This window comes from Podarcis filfolensis, assembly GCF_964270895.1.
Source record: "Podarcis filfolensis genome assembly, chromosome: 11".
Classification (NCBI taxonomy): Eukaryota; Metazoa; Chordata; class Lepidosauria; order Squamata; family Lacertidae; genus Podarcis; species Podarcis filfolensis.
In genome coordinates, this window is record NC_139613.1 from 33,706,549 (window position 1) to 33,713,894 (window position 7,346).

The window sequence follows — 7,346 nt, forward strand, 5'->3', positions numbered from 1 at the left end:
CCTAGTTACCAGAGGATAAGTGTAATTTCCTTAGATCTTCCGAGAGAGATTTCATAAGGACAGGTGCCAGACAAGGAAATAGGTCAGAAAGAGACCTTAGGCGCTGGCTGTCGCTAGGTCAGCTTTCTGTCCCTTCCAGCGCTGTTCCTGTCTTGTGATATTCTTCCCCCAGAGCCGATAGTGATGTTAGACAAAGACATTTCAAAAGACACATGCACAAGGTCTGTCCATCAAAAATAATTTTTAAAATGCGTTTGTTACAGGAGCTGAACCCTACTTGAAACTGAAGAGCTCATTTACATGCGCCATCTTCTGTTGTCACCAAATGAAAAAGAATGAGTTCCCTGTACGTGATAAAAAGCTTCTTGTTGCACATTAGTGATTAAAAATAGTAAAATATAGGTGCCAAAACACTGGAGGCCCTTCTTTCAAATATGATTGTTTTCATATTTGGTCAGGCAATTTGGATGGATTTGCATTAATAGGACACCACACCCTGCCTAACGGCTGGGAGTCACCTGACAGGTATCACGTAAGACTTTGCCTCTGTGTTGTTTCATGGTAAAGAAGTAATCCCAAGCAATGCTGGAAATGGTGAGAACGTATTAAGAAGAATCTACTGGATTTGGCCAATTCATTATCCTGTTCTTACCCAGTTGCCTGTGAGAAACCCTCAAGTGGGGTTCAGCACAAGCACATGCTCCCCTCCTGCAGTTTCCTGCAACTAGTATTCAAAAGTGTTGTTGCCTTTGACTTAGATATTATTGTATAGTCAGGCCACATTATTTGCTCTCCCACCTGACACCTGTAGGCTGAGATCACCGATATGTGAAAGGAGAAACTGGCATGCAAGCAGATGCCCAGGGCTTCCTTTTCATTTTCAGAGGTCCATATACAAAGCATGGATGTGGGAGAAGGTCTGGGGAGATGGGCAGTGCCAGGAGTCGGGGCAGAAGCACTGCCCTGCTTCCCCCTTAATCATGGGATATTCCTTCGCAGGTATAACATGTGAAAAAGGCAGTGGTGTAGCATTTTTTCTAAGAGGCGTATTGGGATAAAATGTCTCCAGCAGTTCAAGGAGCAGAAGGAATGCTACTGAGGCTTGTCTCTCCTCCAGACCCAAAATTCTCCCTGCCCCCCACCAATATTAAAGAGGGGAGGGGGTTCAACCACCTCCCCTCTTAGAATATCAACTGAAGATTTCAACTTTTCAGACTTCCAGCCCAGACCCTTTCCATGTGGACAAAGTCGATGCGCACCCAGTTTGTGCATTGGTAGGCTTTGATCACTGCTTGTCTACACATGAGTGTGGGGAGGGGGGTTAGAAGCAGGGGACACAATCCCACCAATCCCGCCCCACCTGTCTCTATGCATTTTATTCAACTTGGACTTTCATGCGAAAAAGGGGGAGAAGGTTCTGGGAAGCCTTTGACAGCAACAGAGGCAAAAAGTAAACCTTTTTCCGTTCCTTTCCTTTGAAGTAAGGCTTTAATATCTAACATGAAACATGATGGGGCTTAGGGCTGCAGGAAATTCATACCTTCTGCATTTGAACTTTTGCTTCCAAATGGTTGATCTGTGGGGAATCTCATTGTTACTATTTTTATTTCCTTACATTTCTCTCCCACCTTTCTTGCATCATGGAACCCCTAGGGGGCATACAGGTGGTGTGCAGGAGATCCTCCATCCAGGAACTGACCAGACCCACTTAGCATCACCAAGGTGATGCCTTTACGTGCCTTCAGATCATACTTTGGAACCAGGGTATTATGGCAATTGGGAACAGGGCATTATTTTACAAATGTTGAGGTGCTTCGGAATATGAATTGCTGGGAATGGCAGGTGGGCAGAGTGTTGCTGTGCTAATTTCTAGCTTGCAGGCATCTGGTTGGCCACAGTGAAACCAGGATGCTGGACTAAATGGGCCATTGGCAGGTCCTTCTTATGTTCTTATGTCCCTGTGTAAGACTCAGTCTTGCCATAGAAATCTGTTTAAATGTGAGCCCTGTTTCAAATTAAGCATTATGTGAAATATTCCAGTAGAACTTTGAGTTGCTTTTGATACATGTGAAGACTCATAGATCAAAGCAGTTTGTAGTATGGTCTGACTGGATCCAAGTCTATTGGTACGGAGAGTTAAGGCATGATGGGTGTGCTGTGCATTGGGAGGAAGACCCAATGAGCCTTATCGTGAGGTGCAGGCTGCTGGCAGAAGGCGGCAACTTCAGGCAGGTGCAAAGAACCCACCACAGCTGCAGCTGCTGCTGCTGCCCTGGACTCCCTTTTCAGTGTCAACCTGCTGTCATTGCAGTTACCTGGAATGCCCCAGATTAATGCTATACGGTTCTAGTGCATTGTGGGTTGTGAATCGAGGACCCGCCACCCGCTTGGAGATAAATAAGACACAAGGACACATGTATTTTAGGTTAATGAGCTAAATAAGGCCACCACTTTATTGGTTACAGCATGTGAGTGGTATTGGCTTAGGCATTGGATGAAACGATATCTACATGACTCGACCCTGCTCTGCAGGAGTCATTAGTGGGTTAACAACTAGTGGGAGGAGCTTGTTGATGCAAATACAACTGGAAGCTTCCCCTGACATCACCGGAGGTTGTGCCATGGCCCTAGTCACCAGCAGGGCATCGGACAGGATCCATAACCGCCGGATCCCTTTAAAAGAATACCCAAAAGTGGAGGGGTAGATGCTGGCCACAACCTGCCCTCGAACATACCACACATATTCCAATGCCTAACCTCCTGGGACCAAATGAGTAGTCAGAGCTGCCACGGCCACTAGAGTGTGGTTAAACCCCACCCCCAGGCCAGACCGATTGGCTGGCTGCAGGGGGTGCGGCGCGGCAATCAGGTAACAGAAGCAGGGGGCAGGAACGCCCCCTGTATATGCGGGAACCAGCTCCTGCTCACAACCCCTCCCCTCTAATTGCAATGGTGGCCACCTGTTGCTCAACAAAAGATCATAGCTGCTGCCACTGCTACTACTACTTCTTTTGTTTCCCTCTTCCAGCACGCCCTGCTGACTCCTCACATCTGGTAGGAACCTGCAGCCAGCCCTGATGAGGTGACTGCAATTATTATTATTATTATTATTATTATTATTATTATTATTATTATTCCCAAAGATGAAAATGCAGTTGTGCAAATTGTCTCTTTGTGGAGGATAGAGGAGCTGTATTAAATGTGGTTTCTTTTTTTAAAAGAGCTTCATCAGGGTGTGCAGAAATTGATAGAAGAACTGTGCTAGAAGCCAGGGAATTTCTGTTAAGCACAGATTGAAATTCCTTGTCTGATCAGTGTGAATAAGCTGCACTGGCAAAGGCAACAGCAAAAAAAAAAAAACAACAGGGAAAAAAACAAAAATCAAGTTTCAGAAATACATGTCAAATATATGTACATCATGGATGATAGATGATAAACAGCTTGTTTTCTAACACTAAAATAGGGAAAGAGAGAGTAGAATAAGGGGAGGGAGAGAACACTGTTGTCGCTTACTTCCACAGCATGTAATCTGTGATAACCATGCACAGTAGGATAGTTAGTTCGCTACCACATGCAAAGCAGAAAGCAGATGGTATAGCTGATATAGATCACAGGAACGTAAGTGACTGTCAGTGTGCCTGTCTCTGTATGTTCGTGTGTAAATCAGCAAGGAGTTTGACATTGACATACTCCATCAAGTCTCGTTTATAAAGAACAAGTAGTGCAACATTCTGTGCATCTGGCAACATAACTCATGCTGTCAATCTGTGGATACTGCTGACATTGTACCGTTAGCATCACTTCCATCTGTGTTGTTTATATAGGGCTACTTTTACTTACGCTTCGTGAATTGGTAGTAGATGGAGAAGGGCTAAAGGATCCTGAAACATTTGCAGGGAAAGTTACCCAAAGTTATATAACACACGGCAAAGTGGCTTCTGGACCCTGTTCCTCATGTCTGCTCAAACCCACTTATATTCAGTGCTTTTTTTATTTAAAAAAATGTTTAGGGGTACTTTCGTTTTCTACTCATATTGAAATACTGCCCCCAATGAGGCCAAACTTAGATTCACAAAATGTTTAGGGGTATGCGTACCCTTGCATACCCCCAGGAAAAAAAGCACTGCTTATATTATAGTATATATAACTATAGGCAGGCAGGCAGAGGAGAGAAAGATGGAGATGAAAGGCTGCTGTCTTAAAATGTTACTTTTAGCCATTCAGCACCTTTTCAGTTCCATTTGTCAGCCATAGATATCTTGGTGCTTGAATGAAGTGTAGCTCAGGTGGGCTGGCAAATGGTCCCTGATTGTCCTCTTGTATAAAGCACCATGCACACCGATCATGCAATCAATCAGTCAATATTTATTTCTGCCTGCAGTGATACATTGGGAAAGCAGTGGAGTGCACAGGCTGCTTGCAAATATGTCCAAGAGGCTTGCTTGGGGCACAGTTGTGAACTGCAAACGTCATCATCTCAGTGGTTTCATGCTTTAGCATTCTCCTTTCATTTCCTCACCACTGTCCCATTAATAGTTTACTGTGTGCTCCAGTTTATACAGTAAGTGCTCATTCCAGACTGCCACTGATGCCAGAGCGAAATTAGCAAGCGGTGTCTTTGCAGTATTGATGGCTGCTGGTTACACCATCTATCTTTTACATAAGAAACCAAAACACATTGCTATATAGAGAGTTGGGATTTAGTGTAGTGCCCTATCAGGTCCTACACTAGATTCTGGCCTAATTCAAAGTGATGAATTTGTCTTATCTCTGATCATTCCCAGGCATGCCCACCCATCATTCAGCATTTACGATCTTTTAAGGTGGCATTGCCCCAGATTCCATCATACAGTGGTACCCTGGGTTACAGACCCTTCAGGTTACAGTCGCTTCAGGTTACAGACTCCACTAGCCCAGAAATAGTACCTCGGGTTAAGAACTTTGCTTCAGGGTGAGAACAGAAATCGTGTTCCAGCGGCGCGGCAGCAGCGGGAGGCCCCATTAGCTAAAGTGGTGGTTCAGGTTAAGAACAGTTTCAGGTTAAGAACAGACCTCCGGAACGAATTAAGTTCTTAACCAGAGGTACCACTGTATATTGAAAGTAGATTAGCCTCTATAAGGAGCAAGTCTTTTGCTGTGGCAGCCCCAGTGAACTGAACCTGAGAGAGTTTGTTTTAGCCTCCTCTTTGCTCCAAAAGAATTGGAGATCCTCCTTTTTCTGAGGTTTTATTTATTCATTTAAGACTGCTTTTGTTTCGCTGTGCTGATTTTACTGCTATTTTAATGGGATTTCAGCTTTTATTGATATGATTTGTTTCATTTTATTGGATGACACTGTTCTTATGTTTTAGTCCATAAACCATGTGGCTATTTCATGAGTGGAATCACCATCTGTTCCATCCTATTTCTGGACACTTTTGGGGGGATTCTAATCAGTAGAGGCCAATGTGGTGCAACACTGCCACTCACCTGACCTCTGGTTGGTTGCATTACTGTTGCTTACTAGGGGGTTGACTATGTTCCAAGTCAGCTTGTTCCCATACATGAAGCATGTTTCAACACCAAAACTTGACCAACGGGGAGAGAAAATGGGAAGGTAACATGGATTTGCAACTGACAGCTTAGGATTTCCAATAGTGAACAAATCTGAGCAGGGACAGAACCAGTTTCAAAGAACTATGCACAGGCTTGTTATTTAGCATTGTATAACCCTTACCTCACCATTTTCTGTTCCACATTCAAGCATGCTTTTCAAGAGACCCCTTCTTCTGGCACATGACCATATTCAGTCATGCTCCACATATGTTTTCACATATAAAACGAGTGGGCTGTGGGAAGAGGAAGGAAGGAAGGCAAAACAGTGTTATCAAACAATTGCGTGGTAAGCTAATGAAGTTTTGATCTGAGTTGTATATGCTGGTGCATATGCACATGAGTTGAGGGTTCCTTTATTAGAATAACAGTGCAATCTTATACACAAAAGTAAGTCCTGCTTACTCATCCTTAGGTTTGTTAAAATTTAAAGTAGCATTTCTTTTTATTTCATCTCTGAGGCTTAAATAATACTTTGCCATGCAACATGTAAGAAAAGCACAATGGTTTGCTATTGTGGAAAATCAACAGGAGGGTGCTCAGCCATTTCCCAACCCACAACTTGATTTGCATAATTGACAAAAAATGTATAATATGGAAATTAACCTGTCTAGATTTGCAGAGCTGGAATATGGCAAACTTAGGCAGAAAGAAGAGTGTGTGTCCTATCCATTTTACTGCTACATGAAAGGATCAGCCAGGCTAGGTAGATGTCTGAACATATTCTTCTTCACCTTTGAGCAAACCACCACCACTCAGGTCAAAAAATGATGGCATTCTAGCCCCATCTTCCCTATTCGACTCATGATCTGTAACGCAGTTTGCTAACCAAATCCGATATGATGCATTCAACACAGCAAGCTTCATGTGTGTAGATTTTACTATCAAAATGAGGTTTCACCCATTCATAATGTTTTCACCCCGAGCTCCCACTGTGTTGAAGCAAGTGACATGATTGACTTAACTTTCCTCCTGGCTGTCAGGTATCGCCCCAGGCAGAATTCTAATTTTCTCGGATTTCTTCATTTAGAGATTATTCCACTTCACCTATTTACAGCACCATTCCACAGCAAACACAACCCTCAGTCTGACTGCGATGGTGTAATGACGGCGTTTCACCTACATTTGTTGAACCGCATGCTGAGCAGTCTCTTGTCTTCTGCTCACAGCTGTGTTATCCACATCCAAACAGAGAGGTAACTAAAATCTCTCTGTCACGCAGCTTGCTCCTTTCTTGCATCCAAGATGGGGAGAGTGATGTTATGCTTGTGGGGAGTTCTAGAATAATCTGATTGGCAACGTAGAGAAGAGAATGGTGGGCTAGATCAGCCTTTGCTCTGATCCAGCAGAGCTCTCATTATGCTCTTGTGAAGAAGTTTTAAAAAATCCCTAGAAGGCTTTAGTGTGCAAAAGGCCATCCTTGGGCATCTATTAGAAATAACTGAGTCCCTGGTCCAAAGAGTTCTTTACACATGTGGGAAGAAACAACTGTGTTGCATTCTTCACTGCATTGCTGAAGGCTCAAGTTGCTCCTTATATCAATTTGGGAAGCAATTTAACCAGATCCCTTTTGTAAGTCAGTGAATAAATACTTGTGGCCATGTTAGTTCACATATCTTGTATTATCTTTTTTAAAAAAGGAAATGCACAGCTTAAGCTCTTTACTGGTGTCCTTGTGAAATATTTGGAGATCTCTCCTTCCATGAATCAGGAGGAAGGAGAATAATAACAAAGATTCTGTAATTCATAATCAT

General features: G+C 43.4%; 1 long non-coding RNA gene across 1 annotated transcript; it reads left to right on the forward strand.

Moving 5' to 3' along the window:
• Window positions 1-272: 272 nt before the first annotated feature.
• On the forward strand, window positions 273-6,782 carry LOC310744772. The gene is made up of 4 exons (XR_014539734.1): window positions 273-346; window positions 3,029-3,082; window positions 6,207-6,351; window positions 6,623-6,782. It is a non-coding gene; the product is annotated as an uncharacterized lncRNA (long non-coding RNA).
• The last annotated feature ends 564 nt before the right edge of the window (window positions 6,783-7,346 follow it).